General features: G+C 43.0%; 1 protein-coding gene and 1 non-coding gene across 2 annotated transcripts in view; both read left to right on the forward strand.

The window, feature by feature from the left end:
- Nucleotides 1-405: 405 nt before the first annotated feature.
- Nucleotides 406-498, forward strand: trnay-gua. Its single transcript has 2 exons — nt 406-442; nt 463-498. It is a non-coding gene; the product is annotated as a tRNA-Tyr (tRNA).
- A 10,976-nt stretch (nt 499-11,474) lies between these two features.
- rgs17 (regulator of G protein signaling 17) overlaps nt 11,475-17,436 on the forward strand; it is a 28,076-nt gene continuing 22,114 nt past the window's right edge. The window contains exon 1 of the mRNA XM_035605909.2: nt 11,475-11,637. The gene's annotated coding sequence lies outside the window, so the exon portion shown is untranslated. The remainder of the gene's footprint in view (nt 11,638-17,436) is intronic.

Genomic DNA, 17,436 nt, shown 5'->3' on the forward strand with positions numbered 1-17,436 from the left:
AGAGAAAAACGTTGCTGACATTCTTAGGTTACTGGTTCAATTCCGGCTCGAAGGAAGCGTTTGTAGGTGTTGCTGTTCCACAGAACATGTTCCCACAAGCCAATGTTCTTGTTGTGATTCCACCAAACATTTCCATGCTGTCAAGAGGTCACTGGTTGTAATCGGACTTAATGGAGGAGGCTTTTGTAGGTAGAGCTGTTGGACTGTTTACTGTAGGTATCCAACAATGAAACCGTCGTTGATACCCTTTCATTACCTCAACCTAACAAATCATTTCCATCGTGTCGTGGAACTCTGTTACAATCAGGCATGTAAAGAATGGTTTGATAGCTTTGTTTGTACTTTACACATTCGTTTTTCTTATTAAAAGGTCGTATTTTCTCGTATGGTAGAGTGATTGATAGACCTTTGATAGCTCAGTTGGAAGAGCGGAGGACTGTAAAAGAGAAAAAAGTTGCTGACATCCTTAGGTCGCTGGTTCAATTCCGGCTCGAAGGAAGCTTTTGTAGGTGTTGCTGTTCCACAGAACATGGACCCAAGAAGCCTATGTTGTTGTAATGATTCCACCAAACATTCGAATAATGTCCTGATGTGTGATGGTTCAAAATGGGCTTTAATGACGAGGCTTTTATAGCTGTTACTGTTAAAGAGGACATGTTCCCACAAGCCAATGTTCTTGTTGTGATTCCACCAAACATTTCCATGCTGTCAAGAGGTCACTGATTGTAATCGGACTTAATGGATGAGGAGCTATTGGATGTCTGTTAACATAAAAATCATTCTCTACTAGAAGAATCAACCTTTAAATGAGAAAAACTAATGTGAAAAGTTCAACAAAGCTACCAAACCATTCTTTACATGCCTGATTGTAACAGTGAGTTCAATGACACCATGGAAATGCTTGGTTAGGTAGAGGTAATGTAAGGGTATCAACAAGGGTTTCATTGTTGGATACCTACAGTATATTGTGTAACAGCTCAACCTACAAAAGCTTCCTCCATTAAGTCTGATTAGAAACAATGACCTCATGACAACATGGAAATGCTAAGTGGAATCACTATGAGAACGTTGGCTGGTTGGGAAAATGTTCTCTTTAACAGCAACACCTATAAAAGCCTCCTCCTTTAAGACCGTTTTGAACCATCGACCTCAGGACAATATTGGAATGCTTGGTGGAATCACTACGACGACATAGGCTTGTTGGGTACATGTTCTTTGGAACAGCAACACCCAAATCAGCCTCCTTCGAGCCAGCGACCTAAGGATGTCAGCAATGTTTTGCTCTTCTACAGTCCTCCGCTCTGGGGAACAATAATATGTGTGGGTGGGGGAAGAAGAGGAATATTTTGGGAAATTTCCTAAAAATGAGAATTTATATTGACTCTGCTACCTGACAGAAGTTAAAGGATGCACTTTTGATTGTTTTTGTTTGAGAAATATGTACAAACAGGACTTTTCTGGAATATGGCATAATTAGCTATGTTTTCAAAGGTTGCTGGATCGAACCCCAGTTGTAAAAATCTAAAAGTAACCCAACTCTTACCAAGGACTATGAACCATTCATGTATCACTTAATAACTGATGCAACGACATCGGTTTATTGAGGATGCCATAGAGCAAATAGTTAAAGTCTGTGTTGTTGCTATAATAGCTTATTTACTTTATTTATTTAGCATATTTTTCGTACAAATAAGTCAAAACCACTGCTGTAGAAATATAGTGCAAATTTATTACAAAATATACATCTTCCACAGAGCTGCTGAAATCTATTTCTGATCCTGACATGGTATGGTCTTCATCAGCTTTGCAAGGAGCAAGCCAGACTCTGACCCAGCACCAGTCTCCACATTGTAGGCTAATGGTAGAGAGTCAGGAGCAGGAAGGGCTGAGGGACTAGCAATAGATGAGAAGACACATTCAGATGTTGCAGAGGCAGGTGCTGAGGTCACAGGGGCAAAGGGAGCAGAGGAGGTGCTTGCTCAATCTTCCTAATTGTAAATTGAAAAAGGCAAATATATAGACATGATTACAACGTATTCATGAAGGATTCTTGTTTAAAGTTTAATACAAAATATTGAAGTAAAGAGAACATGTTAGGTGTTTCTCACAACTCTAGCATTGGCGCATGGAACAGAAGAAGTGGAGGTGATCATAGACCCTGGGACTGTGGCCAGGGGAATGGGTATTCTTTGCTATGGCACATGCAACAGAGCTGGATACGGCTCAGAAGTTTCACTTGTGGGCTTAGATAGCAAGGGAGTTTACAACATTATAAATACGACAATGTTATCACAAAAGTTGATTGTAGGGAGCGAGCAGTAGGGCTACAGGTTCCCAGAAATCAGACTGTAATGTAATTATACAGAATACAGCACACACCAACTCATCATAATTTATGTAAGACATTTGATACCTTTGTTATATGGAAGCTGCAGTTACATGTCTGTGTCCCTCAAAACAGAGACATTTGTCCCTTCAGGTGCATTGGACATTTCTCAATCTGTAATATTGTTTGACAGTGAACTGTAAGATTATGGCATGGCTTTAAGTTTAATGATTGTACACATATTACTTTCTCCATGTAGAGTAAGAATGTAAGTAAGTAAAATGAATTTATATAGCGCTTTACATAAGCAGAAGTCACAAAGTGCTTTACAAAGGTATAAACAATATACCGGGCAAACACAGAGTATTAGAAATAATATACAGAGAAAACAAAACAAAAACAACACAGTACACAGTTTAAACCTAAGCGTCTGGTTGACCTACTGCATTAAGGTCAATGAAATGCTTGACTAAACAGAAGTTTCTTTGTTGGGTTTTGAAGGCATCCACGGAGACCGCAGACTGTAAGGGTGCAGGCAGAGCGTTCCATAGTTTAGGAGCTACAGTTTCAAAAGCTCAATCACCCCAGGTCTTAAGGCTAGTGCATGGTACGGACAGTAGATTTAACATGTTTGATCTTAAAAGGGCGACCTGTGGAGTCTGGGTGAAGTATCTCGGTCACATATGCAGGAGTAAGAATCTTGAACTGGATCCTGTGTTCAACAGGGAACCAGTGAAGAGATTTAAGTATGGGGGTAATGTGTGTCTATTTGAATTAGTGAGTAGCCTTGTGGCAGCATTGTGAATTGACCACTTGAAGACGGTCTAGTGTGGACATGCTTAGTGAGGAGAAAATTGAGTTACAGTAATCAATGCGTGACGAGATAATGGCATGTACGAGCATCCAAAGTTCAATGGTTGAATAGATATATAGATCTCAGTTTGCTGTTATTTCTCAAATGGAAAAAGCTAGATCTGGTCAGCTGCTTCACATGGGTGTCAAATGATGACGATTGGTCAAATATTACCCCTAAATTTCGCAGCTGCGGGTGGACAGAGGAGGAAAGAGGCCCAATACATTTCATGATTGTGGGGACAACCTTCTCTAGAGCAACAACCAGAACCTCTGTCTTTTCAGCATTTAGCTGTAAGATATTTTCTCCCAGAAAACTTAAAAACCTCACTGGGTTTAATTGAAATGCGAAGTTGAATGTGGTCTGCATATAACTGCTAAGTAATGTTAAAACTGTTTATGACCTGTCCTAATATATATACCTTCAGATACAGATCTGTTTTCTCCCTCAGAGGGACAGACCCATACAGCAGCGAAACGACGCAGGCAGGACATCCCCTCCTTATAACCCACAGCTCTGCTTCTTCTCTTCTGAAGCCATCTGACATTAATAAACAAAAATGCCACACGAACCAAACCAGCCTAGTTTCATTCCTTGGTGCAAATATATCAATGTGAGCAGTCTTAACTTACTAATATTAAAACATATAATATATACAAATAACATTTGTAAATTATGTAATTGTAACACATTTTAGCTCAATGTATAATATGTTATTAAGACATGACTGCTTGTATTACAGTTTGGTAACATACAAGATTATACAACTTTAATTATTGATAAACACCAGGAAAAGAAGATAATGTATTGCAGTATGAGGAAAGCTAACTTATCGAACCTCTTAAATACAAGGGCACTGGGTAAAAAGCGTACAAAAATAATGTTAACCACTATCTTATAACCATTTGTTTGTGTAATAAATATTTAGCTATGTAACTCGGAGCGCGATTAAATGAAATAACATTGCTGACATCTTACCTGAATGAAACTCAAAAGCATCGGGAGTTGAACACGTAAAAGACAACATGGCAGCTGCGGGTAGAATCAATTTTGGAAAGGGGCCACGGTGATTGGCTCTCAAATAATGGAGAGCGGACATACCAATTGGCTAATCAAAAGATGACAGCTCCAAAGATGGACATAAACCTCAATGATTGGCTGTCGAATAATTGAAATTACGAGCCGTCATTGGACCAATCCGCAAAGATTCGCTGGAGGCCTTCCACAGCCTGATCCTGTGCTTTGCACTGAAGAATGTGGTTTAATAATTGAGGAAGTAATTGTCAAGTTTTCAAGCGTAGGAGGACTAAGGAGTAGTTGACTCAAAATGCATAATCATGTGTCTCACCCTATACCCTGTGGGCCTGTACTGATGCAATATCTGCATCAGAAATAAAGTGACAATGTGCAAATATACTGGCCATTTTGGGTGAACTAAAAAGGATACCCTCCTCACCAGGGACCACTACACTACTGGTTAGAAGGCAATCAAGTTTCTTTTTAATTTAAAAACTGATATTGTGGAAAGTTAGCATGTCTGACATTTTGCGTCTCAGGACTTCAATAAGGAAAATGAATATGTTTAACTCAAATTATTATTTTCCATATTTGGCTATTAGCCACAAGCAGATGGAACGCATCATTGACTTGGAAATCTGCCTATGAATATTTTTTCCAGTGTCTCTTGGCAGATTCAATGATTGATGAATTCAGCTCAGCTTCGGAGCAATTAAAAAGAATTATTTAATTTAATTTTAAGGAGGTTTGAAAGAGAGCTTCAGATGGGGAGGACCTAATATGTGTGCATAAATGTGTGAGTGTGTGTGCGTGTATGTATGTGTTATGTGTGTGGTTGTTTGGTTGATGCTGCAGCAGCCAGATAGATAGCTCTGAAGTAGACAGGCTTTGACATTTCACTGATAAATAATGAGAGTTGACAGAAAACAGACTCTTCCTGCTTTCCTGAGAGCCTGCTGCTCTGCAGCTGTATTGCGGCCAACTGAAAACTCCCGTCATCAAAAAGTCAACTATTCATAGAAAACAATAATCTAATTCTGTTTTCAACCTTTGACAACATATTTATTGACACTGCACAAAATAAATAGTTGGTAATAAATTCTTGATGTTGATTCAGATAGCAAAATTTGATTATCTTTATGTTCAGCCACAGCTGACACATTTTGTCACAGTCAAAAATGTGTTTGCATATGTAGCTGAATGAATCACTTGCTCTTGTTATAAAGTCATCTGAGTAAAAAGCATCCATTCATTTTAGGCAGGTTGGACACAAGTTAGAGTCTACTTTACTGGTTGTATAGGCAGTGAGCATGAATAATACCAATATCATGGTCACCTGATGCCCCCAATATGTATTAAGAGATAAGCCGATTAAACCAGGGAATTTGACAGAGATTACGATGACACCTGTTTACACAGGTCAAACCTTGCTCGTAGGGCCTGGACTACAATCACCACATCCACAGACCAGCCAAGAGAAAGGATAATGGCTCAATTCTGTATGTTGTGTTATAAGTAAACTAATAAGTACATTTTAGTCAATAAAGTTATAGGTGTGGAGTCAAGGCAATACAGTTACATTATTTTGCTTTTGTAATGAGAACAAAAATGCATGGTGGAGTTTTGGTGTATTGATGGCATTTGCAACTCCTTTTACTTCCTCTTCATAACACAGAGAAACTTCCCCTTTGCCCCGAGACACTGCAGCATTTATTAACAGACAGACCGAAACCTGCCCTGCAGACTCAATACTGCAGCCAACTCTGTTTCTCCGGACCTCGCCATGCTCACTGACACACTCGATCTGCCCCCTGCTGTGGCCAACCAATGAACGTTGTTTTCCAGGCATCCACCTCCCCTACAGGCGTGTCTATCTCAGTGTCTGAGAAGTTACGTTTTTTTGTTCTTTTCTCAGTCGCCATGATTCACCGTAACAAAAGAACAATTGCATGCCAGGCTCATTAATACACGGATCAGCATTCATGAGGTGATTTGCATTGACTATTTATGGTTAAAAATGGGCGTGTACAGGGTGGGATATGAGGCTGATTCACGTACGTAGGTGATCTGTGATTTATAAAAGGAGAATTGCTTACAGGTCTGCATACGCACGGTTTTATAAGTCTGAATATTTAAGTAAGGATCCTACGCACAGTTTTATAAATGAGACCCTAGGACCTGGAGGCAGGCCCGGACACCCTAGGGTGCCCCAGGGTGACTACTCTTTAAGTGTCCCCCCACTGACTTTACACGTAAAAAAGGGAAATTTACTATGGCATGAACATAGACTTACATGAACATATATATAAAGTACAGGCTTACCGCACATACCAAGAAAAAATGAACCAAAACATGACAAATGCCATACATGCAACCCACACTCCAATGCAACACTTAATGCACCCATATATATTTTTTCCATCTGAATTGCAAAGAATTGCAATATTTTTTTCTTTTTTGTACTTTTTTGCATCTGTTCCACTAAATGATTTATATATTCATAGAAAATATGACAAGCCAAATTCTGCTAAGGGGCCCTCCTAACAGACTCACACCTGACACCCCAGTGCTCCCCTTACAATCCTCCTCCTGATTCAGTGCAGTGGTGACATTCCTTCCACCCAGCTCCCATGGAGAAGGAGGTGAGCAGTATTTTGTTGATAATATGTTTACAGCAGCACAATCCGTGAAGCTAAAGCTAATGTGCCAGAAAACAACAGTAATGAGAGATACTGCTCATGCACCTCTGACATCCACACATCAATTGTCAATGGCAGAAGGCTAAGTATGGGGAAATTACTACCAGACTACACTAGAGCTACCTGTCTGTTAAACTGGTTGGGTGGTGTACGTTTGAGGGTGGGTGGCAATATTATATTGTTTCATATTAATCGAAAAACATGAATGGCCGAATTTTTGTTTTTTGGAATTTTGTAGTGTCTAAACATTACATTTAGGGGCTATAGGCCACCATTGATTCTGGATCTTGCCAGTGCCAACTTCAAAACCTGGAAGTGAGTGGAGATTTTCCCTGTATTAGCAATCATCTGTTTATAGCCAACTCAAAGTTCCTCCTCTCATCTTGAACTGAGGGCAGACTGAATGCTACAATTACTTACTATTGCCTCCTCAGTTACAAAATTGTGTTACAGGACAGGGCGTACTGGGGCTAGCAGGTGAGCATGCTAAATTCAGTAAATATCTCAACACAGTACACAGTCGTCTTTGTAATATTGACAAAACTGTTATATATTCACATTCCATTGCTAATCTCTTTCTCTAATTTAGTAGTTTTTAAAATCATTGCATATTTACTTTATTTACTAACTGTAAACACAGGCAAGTGGAGAGTGTAATTACTCAGATGCACAAATATTTAGGCTACATTCCTTGTGCAAAGTTGAGACTGTTGAGACATGACTTCCAAAGTCGATGGATCACTGGGCAGTTCACATTACATGACTTGCTGTCTTGTAATTGGGAGTCTTGCAGTCGTTGCAAGTGCATGCAACACAATCTTTCTGAAGTATGTCTGATCTCAAGAAAAAAAGAAAGCAAGTCTCCAGGGTGTTGAATTAAAACCAACTGGACTTGGTTGTAGTTTCTTGAAGACATTTCACCTTCATCCAAGAGGCTTCTTCAGTTCTAACTTAGTTGTGGTGAAGGCAGTGTTAATGCTTGTTTGAATGACTGTCGGTGAAACTGTTGTAACGAGTCGTTGGAGTCACCAGTGTCCACACAGGTGAGAAGTGAAGTCGGTGTAAAGTCTCCTGGGAAGAGATGAAAGGACATGCAGCATTACAAGTGGGAGAAAGATGGTGTCTCATGACACATAGATGGCTTCCTTCACTCCTCTTTCAAACCTATCTTCCCTTTTCTATCTTCCCTGTCCAGAATACGTTGATCTGTGTCTGCAAAGGAGTGTCCTTATATGTCTATGCCATTTTTCTGACCTCCCTTTGCACTTTTCTGACCTCCCCTTGCACTTTTCTGACCTCCCCTTGCACTTTACTCCCAATGCAGCTGTGTAGATATTCATGTAGATATTTAGGCTTCTAGAAATCTTTGAAGAGTTCCCACATAGCAACTTTTGACTGCAGATGGAATGCTGATTCTGATGTGGGGTAGCGAGTCCCAAAATATGTTGGTGAGAGGAAAATGGGGCCAAATAAACGTGTAATATGTGCTAGGCATCACACACACAAACACGCTTGTTTAGGAGCCACTGCTGCGTGTTTGCTAGCCATGGTGAAGCAGTGTATTGCTAAGAAAGTAGCTGGGCGTGTACTCGAGCAGCGTGTTGCACAAACTGGACTCACTGTGCACAGATTGGCCTATCAAGAACACCAAAAGCCCTACTCAAAGTCACTTAGAAAAGCAAAGTCACAGTTCTTCTCCAATATCATCAATACAAGTCCTGGAAACTCCAAGCAGCTTATCTCTACCATAAATCAGCTTCTCAAGCCTGAAACTCTCTCACACACCGATACCACAGAAAAGCAGTGCAATAACTTCATCATTGAGACCATCCACTCTCTTCTCTCCAGCTCCCCTGCTCTGTCAGTCCCTACTGCCGACCCACTTCCTGAGATTTTTCAGCCTCTCTGCTGCTTCCCCAAGATCTCTCAGCGAGAGTTTGAGGACATCATCCACAGGATGTAACCTTTCACCTGTACCCTGGACCCTTTTCCTACAGCCCTGGTAAAATCCAACATCTGCGCTCTAAGTACCCTAATAACCCAAGTCATCAACAACTCACTCAAGGCTAGATATGTTCCATCTGCTCTTAAAACTGCTGTCATCAGACCCCTCCTCAAAAAACCCACCTTAGACGCAGGAATCCTCGCCAACTACAGGCCCATTTCCAACATCCCATTTCTGTCCAACATGTTGGAAAAGTAGTCGCTGCATCTTCAGGACCACCTAAATTCTCCCTCCCTATTTGGGAAGTTCGAGTCCGGCTTCCGTTCCGCCCACAGCACCAAAAAAAAGCACTGGTCAGGGTCACAAACGACCTGATGATGGTGGCTGACACTGGATCACCATCGCTCCTCATCCTTCTGGATATGTCTGCAGCTTTCGACATGGTTGACCAGAACATCCTCCTTCAACAAACAGACCATCGGACTCTCTGACTCCGCCCTGAGCTGGTTCCAGTCCTACCTGTCTGGAAGAACAGAATACATCTCCTTGGGAGGAGCAAAATCGCAAACACTCACTGTCACAAGGGTCGGTTCTCGGCCGCACTCTGTTCACCCTCTACACTTTTCCCCTTGGCCGCATCGTCAGACAGCATGGAATATCATTCCATTGCTACGCTGATGACACACAGCTCTACATAAAAACCGACCCTATCTTATCTGCAGCCTCACTGTCATCGTCATCATCATCATCACTGAGCTCCTGCCTTGAGGAGATAAAGGCGTGGATGACAGAAAAACTTCCTATAGCTTAATAGTTCCGAAAACCTTGTCCACGCATTTGTCCCCTCAAGGCTGGACTACTGCAACGCTCTCCTCATCGGGACTCCTGGCAAGAGCATTCAAAAGCTTCAATAAGTCCAAAACAGCGCCGCTAGGATCCTGATGAGGATACGAAAATATGATCACATCACACCCGTCCTTCACTCACTCCACTGGCTTCCCGTCTCATGCAGGATTACAAAATCTCACCCATCAGTGCATCCATGGCAATGTCCCACCCTACCTCAAAGAGCTACTCCCACCACAAACCTCCTCACCCAACCTCTGCTCCGGAAACAAAATCTTCACCCTTCAACCATCCAGGACCAGGCCACGCACCATGGGGGATCAAGCCTTCTGCTCAGCCGCTCCTCGCCTGTGGAATTCCCTTCCAGACCGCCTGAGGACTCCACAAAGCATTCTCTCTTTTAGGAAGGGCCTAAAAACCTTTCTTTTTAAACAAGCATTCCCCTAAATTTTGTACATTTCTTCTACCTATGTTTTTCTTTTTAAACCTATTTTTTTACTATTTCTTTTAGCTTGTTTTTACTCTGTAGCACTTTGAGATTGCTTTTGGCAATGACAAGGGCTCTATAAATGAAATTTATTATTATTAGTAGTATTATTTTGTATAGCTCTTGACCTTTTCACATGCAAATCAGCGCAATCCCTCTCACAAAGACAACCGTAGCTGAACCAGGCCACTTCAAAACCCTATTAATGCGCCAACAGTGTCAAAGAACACACACATACACGTGTTCCATCTTGGCTTTTCTCCCATGACCGTTTCATCATTCATTGGAGAGTCCCAGAGCCTCATATCTGAATATTGGTCATGTCAGATGCATAAATGACTGGAGAGTAAACCAATGGATTAAATACAACCATTCCAGTGAAAGTACTGCTTACCTCAGTCCCTTTTAATTTTAAGATAGTTCTTCACATTGAGCTGATATTTGATAGATGAAAGACACTAATTGTCAATGTCTCGTAATAATTTTCATATTCTTGTGTGTGTGTGTGTGTGTGTGTGTGTGTGTGTGTGTGTGTGAGAGAGAGAGAGAGAGAAAGAGAGAGAGAGAGAGAGAGAGAGAGAGAGAGAGAGAGAGAGAGAGACATAGCAGAGTTTTAGTGCCCTCCTGTGTTAACACTAGGAACATTAAGTTTGATAGCTCTGGCTGCAGATGTCCTTTGATTGAGTAAAAAATCCACTAAAAAACCAATAGACTCGGACTCACACGTCCTCAGCAAGAATGACTTATTCTTGTGTAAAACCCGCGTATAAAGAGGCTGCACTTAAACAATCCAATTAAGTATTTTTTTTACAATGCACTACAGATGTTGTATTTCCTTTTTTTTGAAATGTTGTATTTCCATATAGGCCAAATACAAAACACACTTTAACAGCAGCATCGGTTGAATATCAAGGAACGAGGAATAATACAACCTTTTTCTTGATTTGATTCTAACAAAAATTGACAACAATATGCTTAATACGATGTGACTTGAAAATGATTTCTTCCCACAGAAACTGCTTCTGCTGCGACACTAGAGGAGGGTGTTGTGAGAGGCATTTTGTATTCCTTACGGGTTCATGAATGCATGTGATTCTCGAAATGGATTTTTGTGTCCATGTCCGTCCTGAGAATATTTGATGCTGGATAAAGTCAGTGTAGCAGTGTGTCTAGGTGGACATATTGGGAAGGGGTGTAGTGTGTATGTGAGTGTGTGTGTGTGGAGCCTCGGCAGTGCATCTTCTCCCCGACTGCAGCCACAGAGAGCAGCGGTGTCAGCGCGCATGCGCAGTGCATCCAGGGGCACGGCGGCGTTCGGTGCTGAAGTGGGGCGGATGGCAGAAAAACAGCGGCGATGGACGTTACACCGCAGGATTCCCACGGACGATGTCGCTGAGCAAACACCGGCGCGTCGCGTTTACTAACCCGCCACCCCCGGGGACACTGACAGCCCGACACGAAGCGGTAAGATGCTCGTTATTTCTGCGCCAACGCTCCGCACGGGATTTGCTAGCTGACGTTAGCTCGGCGCTAGCCGCCGCTCCGCTGCCACCGCCTCCTCTCGCTGCGAGAGAGATAGCGGATCTCGGGCTGTCGGCTAAAGCTAGCACGAAGAAAGTGGGTGGTGTTTGATTTCTGGAAGGGGGGGAATCTGTGCGACAGTCAGCACCGTGCAGCCCCCCCCCCCCCCCTCCCTTCCCTCTCTCACACTCGCCGTTATCCCCCCGTGGTGTCGCCTGGGATGGGAGCTCCTCTGCTCGGATCCGCGGCTGCTGGGCTCAGATGGGTCGGACAGCTGCGGGGAAGAAACCGCGCACGACACCCAGTCCGGCGGCTAGTCAGCTGAGCTAGTGCACGGGAGGGAGCAGGGAGCAGGGTCCGGCGAGCCCCTCACCTGGAGGTGTCCGCGGGGCCTCCAGGCGGCTGCAGCGGACCCGGTGCTGCGACAGCACGCTCCACCTCAAACTGTCCCGTCAACTTCCCCACTTCAGTTTGCCACTGCATAGTTGTTGAAACCCTTGTCCTCCTTTGTCACCCCCCACCACCACTGTTCCCCAAGGGTGGGCTGTGTTGCCACTTCCTGATTCATCTCAATCAGCCGCTTCTCTTCAGTCACAGATGCTTCACAGACGTCTCACCTGCCTACCTGAGATTGACGCTCTTTGCCATTGTGCTCATGACTCTGCAAACAGTTTGGCCCTAATAGTAACGAGGTGATGCTTTAGCAAAATAATGCCATTAAGATTTCTGTACTTATCGATTACCTCCATGAAATAGAAAGATAACCCCAAACTAATCCAATTGTAAAGCTGAAGCAGTTTTCGGAGGTACGTGCACTGTCCTCGAGGCACTTTGCAGGTCGGTCGTTTCAAACATCTCGGAGAACCCGCTAGAGTTCCTCTGTGTATTAATTCTGTCTGTGTCGTCCGTCTCTTCATGTGATCCCACACTGACTCTATGATGTTGAGATCAGGCCTTTGGGGGTGGCCACACCACCTGTTGCAGGACTCCTTGTTCTTCTTGTCTCTGAAGATAGTTCTCTATGACGAGGGGGGGGGGGGGGAAATCCAAACAAAGGAAGTGCCCAAAACATTGACACAGCACTGCACCTAAAAAATTTGAAATCGTGCTGCCAAAGACATAAAGAGTGATTCCCTCATTGCTCTGATTGAAACTGTTGGCGTGCTCATCTCTCTTGAAGATTGTTGTGATGTCATATGAATTCCCAGCTGCATTAACATTACATCAGAAACGTAATTAAATTATTTAATCGTCTATTCGTCGAGAACTGTCAAAACTGTTTTGTGGTGAAGTTCAATTCAGTTCTATTTGTTTGGCGCCAAATCACAACATACATCGTCTCATAAAAGTCTATGTCTACAAATAACGATTGCTTTCTTTATTGTTAATCAGCTGATTATTGTGTTGATTCACTGATGAGTGGTTACGCTCGTCAAACGCAGGTTATTGGGAAAAATGTCCACCCCAGTGTCCAGCATGACATGCTCAGATGTCTTTCTTGTCTGAGCAACAGTTCAAATCCCGAAGATTTTCAAGTTAGTGTGACATAAACCAGAATTGATTTTTTTGGGCCAAAAATCGTTCGGGATTATTTCTCTTGTCAACTGACAGATGGATTAATCAACTGGTTATTTTCGCTCTAGTTCTGACGTAATACACTTTCATAATTCTTTTTTTGTGAAGCATGTTCTAAAGTTTCTTTGCTCCTTGGTACAGGAGTTGGAACATTTCAAGAGAACAAAACAAGAGGAGGAGAGGTTGTTGAGCATCCTGACAGCCTGGTGAATAAAACTGTTTGCCATTCTGGTGGAACAGGCTCAGAGACTCCGGTACCTTCTCCCAGATGGCAGGAGGCTGAAGAGGCTGTGTGACGGGTGGCTAGGGTCACCCACAATGCTGGTTGCTTTGCGGGTGAGGCGGGTTTCATAGGTTTCCAGGAGTGAGGGGAGTGGGACACCAATGATCCGTCCAGCTGCCTTTACTATGCGCTGCAGGGTCTTGCGGTTGGAGGAGGTGCAGCTCCCGTACCACACAGTGATGCAGCTGGTCAGGATGCTCTCGATGGTGCCCCGGTAAAAGGAACACATGATGGGTTGGGGGGCCTTTGCCTTTGAGGCACTAGTGGGACTTTTTGGCCAGTGATGCAGTGTTCATTGGAGAGGTCCTCACTGATGTGTACCCCCAGGAATTTGGTACTGCTCACTCTCTCCACAGCAGCACCATTGATGGTCAGTGGGGGTTTAGGGGTGTGGCCTCTCCGGAAGTCAATAACAACCTCTTTGGTCTTGTCGATGTTCAAGAAGAGGTTGTTATCCCTGCACCACATGGCCAGTTGGCTGACCTCCTTCCTGTAGTGGGTCTCATCATTGTTGGAGATGAGACACACCACGGTTGTGTCGTCCGCAAACTTCACTCTGTGGTTGCTGCTGAAGGATGGAGCGCAGTCATGGGTCAGCAGCGTGAAGAGCAGGGGGCTGAGCACACAATCTTGGGGGGCCCCCCCATGCTCAGAATGGTGGTTATTGATGTGTTGCTGCGGACCCGTACTGCCTGTGGCCTCTCACTGAGGAAGTCTAGCAGCCAGTTACACAGAGAAGTGCTGAGCCTCAGCTGGTCCAGTTTGCAGATCAGCTGCTGAGGGATGATGGTGTTGAATGCTGAACTAAAGTCTATGAACAGCATTCTGACGTAGGAGTTCTTGGTATCCAGGTGGATGAGGGCTGGGTGAAGAGCAGAACAGATTGCATACTCGGTGGATCTGTTACCTCGGTATGCAAACTGGTAAGGGTCCAGGGTGGGGGGAGGGTGGATTTTATGTGAGCCATGACAAGCCTTTCAAAGCACTTCATGATGATGGGGGTCAGTGCAACGGGGCGGTAGTCATTGAAAGTGCATGGAGAGGGCTTCTTTGGAACAGGTATGATGGTGGTGGCTTTGAAGCATGACGGAACAACAGCCTGACTCAGAGAAGCGTTGAAGATGTCCGTGAAGACATCTTTGAGCTCCTCTGCACAGTCAGCACACTACCAGGAATGTTGTCCGGACCTGCAGTTTTAGATGGTCCATTTTATTGTATAGTTGGAATAGCTGGCCGGTATGGTCTCTTTGCCAGCCTTGTTTGGACGCTTCCGTGCGTGCCTCTCTTCTGCTTTCTCTCGCACCGCCGGGAAGCCGGCCGGCGAAGTAATCCGAGTTCCTGGAGCTCGTGTCTCAGCCTGTCGGGTAGCGTTTCCTCAGAAAAGTTGCGATTAGGAGGTTAGGAGATTGGTGGTAGACTGGGGACTGGAGAGAAGTGAACCAATCAACAGAAGGGAGCATCAATCACCAATCCTGCCTCCATAGTCTCAAAACTTAACTTGTCGAGGGCGCATGTTGTGAACTTTTATGCTCGCGGATACCGTCCTGCGCACGTGCGGATGCTGTTCTACACGTGTGCAGAGTAGAAATGCAACACTCGCGGTGTTGATCTGCTCTCTTGTATGCGCGCACTTGTGGTTTGCACGTGCACGAGTGTTGAAAACAAATAAATGCCATAATCTGGCCATTCAATGTTAGATATTACTCAGGTTTTAAATTGTTCTCTAGCACTCTTAGTGTATACTTTACTTTTGTGTGCGTTAAACGTTGAATATACATTACTCTGAAAATTACAGCCTTCATATGGACATGGAACTGTTTAATTAAGTTTTAGATGGCTGCGTAAAAAACTCAACTTCAATGCAGGCTTCTAGGTATTCACATAACTGGCAGTGAAACGCAACTGTAGGTTTACTTGCTTGCCCAATGCCTGAATGAGAGTGCCAAACAGATAAATGCACTTTGAGTGCATTGAATGATTTGAAAATGCAAGCGATTGAAGCCTCCATGTTTAGGCGATAGTGCTTTAACAACTGTCCTCTTTTGTCTGCAGAAAAAATACAATAATTACAGGTCGACTGCATCTGCAAGAAATGATTAGAAGTGGACATTTTAGTGGGGATAGTCTAGAATTACAGTGAAGAATAGTGAACACTTAATCAAAAACTGGTTTTAACTCCTAAAACAGAAATATATTTCAAATTATTGGCTACCCGCATCTCACCTCAAGTGCAGCCACACTGACAAGGCGGCTGTTCGGACCTCAGGCGGTCTGTGCATGCAAGCACTTTTTTTAGAGTTCAACACACATTCCACTTATTTTGCTGTGGTTTGTAGATCAGTGCAACTTGAAAAATAACTTAAATCACAGGTGACCGCTTGAGTCCATGTAAACTGAAAATGTGCTTTCAGTAATTCTGAAGATAGTTAAGTAAGAATGATCGCACCTTTAATGATGAAAGTGTGTCTCTTAGCGCAGCACTACTATTTTTAGTCTGATTCTGAAGTGTGGGGCGAGAACAATAAACAAATAGCACATCTACGTTTGCAGCGGTGCTCATCGAGAATGTTAAGGTTAAGAATAATGGCATTGCATGCTTTGGAGAATAGAAACATCGGACACCTCCGCTTCACCATCTCATCAGACGGGAGCTGCATTACACACTCGCGGTGTGGTGCCAGCCCGTCTGCCGCGACGACAACCGTCAACACAATTAACCACGCAAACATACTTTGCCTTCACAGACTATGTTTTGACAGACATCACGGTCAAATATGTATCTTAACTGTCTGACAAACTAATAAATAAATAAACATCGGCATGAACTCTTGTTCCAGTTTTGCCTCCTCCATCAGTAAACACGATTCATGTTGCGTTCACTTGTAGCTCCAAATTGCCGTGTTCAACATTTCAAACACACAACAAAGATGCGTTCACTGTCATTGATGGCAACATAAAACTGCCTATAACAGTTCAATTTGGGGACTTGCCCCTTTGGTTTTACAACGCACATGAACCAGGAGCGGAAAAGCTAATATTCACCGTTTTAGCGGTGAATAATAGCTTTTACGCTCCTGGCTGGTCTGACACACAATTCGGACGTTTTGCTATTATCAGCTAACGTTAGCCAACTCTAACTAATATTGGCGAAAGGTTAGTCAATAATACGTATGGTCTAAAACAGCGGTGAGGAACCTTTTTCCTATCAAGGGCCATTTAGATTTTTAGATTATCCCTCAGGGGACATACTAAATTATTGAACACATAAACTCTGTTGAAATTTTTAAGACACGCAACTCAGAATGTGTTTTTATGGCCTTTTTAACTTTAATTGAATTAACATCAAGATCATGACCCTTAATTTCATGTTTGTGGCCAATTTGAATTTAAATCCATCTCATTGTTTCTTATTGGTTTAATGCTCTAAATTTTGTAATAATGTGTTCCTGTTGATTTTATATTCACTAAAGTTGAGTAGTTTTAGCAGCATTTTATATTACGAAAGGTGATGCATGAAAAAAATATTCACTTATTCTTATGATTATTTCCCTCACCACGAAGCTAGCATGCATCACGTTGTCCTGGTCAGCTTGCGGTTTGGATAAAACCGCTTGTTGGTCCAAACTTCGTCAAAGAGCGGCAACTTTATCCAAACGTGCTTGTCTTTTTTTCAGTATAATAATTGTAACTGTATTTGTAAGCACTTAGAAATCACAGGAAAAAATATGTGACCTTTATGAACCCAGAACTTGCCTGAGAATCATCGCGTTTTAAGTTTGTCTTCAGTATGTAACTAATTCTGTAATAATTATCAGTACATTTAATGATTAACTGATAACATGGAATACTGATGTTTTTCGAATTCGGCTTACTTAATTTTCTGA

This window comes from Scophthalmus maximus, chromosome 10 (assembly GCF_022379125.1).
Source record: "Scophthalmus maximus strain ysfricsl-2021 chromosome 10, ASM2237912v1, whole genome shotgun sequence".
NCBI classification, from domain to species: Eukaryota; Metazoa; Chordata; class Actinopteri; order Pleuronectiformes; family Scophthalmidae; genus Scophthalmus; species Scophthalmus maximus.